Source organism: Marmota marmota, unplaced genomic scaffold (assembly GCF_001458135.2).
Source record: "Marmota marmota marmota unplaced genomic scaffold, marMar, whole genome shotgun sequence".
NCBI lineage: Eukaryota > Metazoa > Chordata > Mammalia > Rodentia > Sciuridae > Marmota > Marmota marmota.
Genome location: NW_026000240.1, coordinates 26713793 through 26716539, shown reverse-complemented (window position 1 = coordinate 26716539; position 2747 = coordinate 26713793).

Genomic DNA, 2747 nt, shown 5'->3' with positions numbered 1-2747 from the left:
CAGTTCTTGAGTTATCCTAGCTGTGCTGGAGGGGGATCTGAGGGGGGGGGGGTCACACACCTGCTCTGTCACCAAACTCGCTGTAGTGCGATCCGATCTGCCGAAAGCTGATGACGTCAATTCTCCAATATTGTGGCCTCTGGTTTCAGCCTGGGGTGACCAGTGAGGAGGGTGGACCTAGGCCATTTCTCCACTAAGTCCCAACTTCAGATCTCGGTCCGGCGCGGTTGGCAGATCTTCACAGGATCCGAAGATCCGTTTCTTTTTGCTGGCAGGTTTCTGCAGTGCTCAATCATCTCCAGCTGCAGCGGATTGCTGTTCAGCGGGCCGGTACCTCAGCGCAAGGATGGCTCGGGTTCTCTCGTCTGAGCCACGTCCCTGCCCTCAAATGCTCAAACTCTTGCCTTAGGTTTCCATGTAGCCCAACTTCGCTGAATATTCCTGTCAAGACAGCATCCAGCCCTTTTGAACTCACTGCTGGCGCAGCAGCGCAGGTCACAGGGGTGCTCCCTCCCTACCCGCCGCCATCTCTGTCACTGCAGAATGTCGTTTTAGATAAAAGTTTCTTGAAGTTTTTTGTGTTTCCATTATGATCTTAATGAATGATCAAGTTCTTGAGAGTAGTTATATTATTTTTTGTGTGTGATGGAGCGTTCTTTATGTAATCATTAGGTCAAATTTATTAATTTTGCAGGTCAAGTCTTCTGAATAGTTTCTGATATATTGACTTTCTGATCTATCAGTTTCTAATATAAGTGAGTTGGAGGTTGAAGTTTTTTTTTTTTTTCCCTTGGAATTCTCTTTTTGGCTTTAATTTTGAAAGGTATGTATAAGGTTTTGGCTTTTGGGGTTTATTGTTTTATTACTTTATATATAAAACATAAAACATCTCTCTCCATACCTATAATGTGGCCTTAAAATTGTTTTATCTGAAGTTACATACCACCATTTTTTGTGACAGTATTTGCCAAAATAGTTTTTCATTCATTATTAACCTTTTTTCTGTTAATGTTTTAGTTGATTGATATAAGCAGCTTTAGTTGAATTTTGTGTTTTGTTTTTTACATAATTTGTAACCTGTTAGAAATTTTTGTTTATATCTATTTTAATAATGACATAACTAGACTTATTTTTGACTTTTTGTTTTGTTTGCTTTCACTGTGCTTTTTCTTTTTCTTTCTTTCTTTTTTAAAATATATTTTGTTTATTCTGTTTTAAAAGTGGTGCTGAGGATTGAACCCAGGGCCTCACATGTGCTAGGCAAGTACTCTACCACTGAGCCACAATCCCAGCCCCTCACTATGCTTTTTCTTTGCTTCTCCTTTCCTGCTTTTTCATGAATTGATTATTGAGTACTGTCTGTTTATGTGTCATCAGTTTCAGTCTCTAGATCCTTGTGTGCTTAATATGGTAGGAACTGGTGACCCACTGATAAACAAGAGAGACAACGTCTTTGACCAAACATTTTATAATTTGTTCTCTTCAGAAATATTGTTTCTTGGGCTGGGGATGTGGCTCAAGCGGTAGCGCGCTCGCCTGGCATGCGAGCGACCTGGGTTCGATCCTCAGCACCACATACAAACAAAGATGTTGTGTCCGCAGAAAACTAAAAAATAAATATTAAAATTCTCTCTCTCTCTCAAAAAAAAAGAAATATTGTTTCTTAGTAGTATGATGTTCCTGGTAGTCCAATACTTGAAAATATAATGAAGTGCTTACCATTTGGAAATACCCCAAATAAAAAAATGTACAATAGTAAAGAAATAGTTAATGATAAATATGACTCTGAGAACAAAAAAGCATGTAGTTCTTTATAATAGTAAAATGGTTTGCTTATAAAAGTATATATTCTACACAGCCTCATCACTGTCATACACATTCAGCAATATCTGCAGAGACCTTTATAGTTTTAATAATTGATATTGAATCACTTTTTTTTTTTTTTTTTTGTGGTTGGTGCCAGGGATTGAGTTTCATCCCAGCCCCTAATCATGAAATACTTTTAAAAATATTAGAATGGGTAATGCATTCCTACTCTAAATTAAAACAATGATAAGTAAAATAAAGTTTTAAAACATAAAGCCTTACTCACAAATGAGGTGCCTTTATCAATAGTAGTGGTAGTTAGTAGATGATTAGAAGCTCAGCTTGTAAGTAGAATTGAAGCCATAATTCTAGGATTTAGATATGTAAATAAGGTTTTGGGTGTTCTGAATTTATTTCCTGCAAGATCACGGGTGCTGAAAGAGTCACATGTGAAACTGGAGATCAGAGTTAGGGACAATTAGTAAAACCAGAGACGGGGATAGATTACCCCACCTGTTAAAGGATACTAACTACAACTGACTGCTGCTTTTATGGTGATATCTGACTCCAAAAAAGCATGCAGATACATTTTTTTTTTTTAAGCAGATGGGGTTATATTCTGATATACCCATTGAAAGTTTAAAAAGATTGTAAGCTGAACATGCATTTTAATATACCTAACCTACTGAATATCATAGTTCTGCAACACAGAAGTACACTATGAAGTATTGGTTGTTTACTTTTGAAAACATGGTTTACAGTAATGGTTGACTGAGATCTGTGGTTCACTGCCACTGCCCAGCATCAGGAGAAGAGTATTAGACTGCATATTTCCACCCTGGAAAGAAATCAGAATTCAAAATTTGAGTACAATTTTTATTGAGTATGTATTGGTTTTTGCATAGTTTTAAGTAAACCATTGTTAAATCGGGGATTGTCCA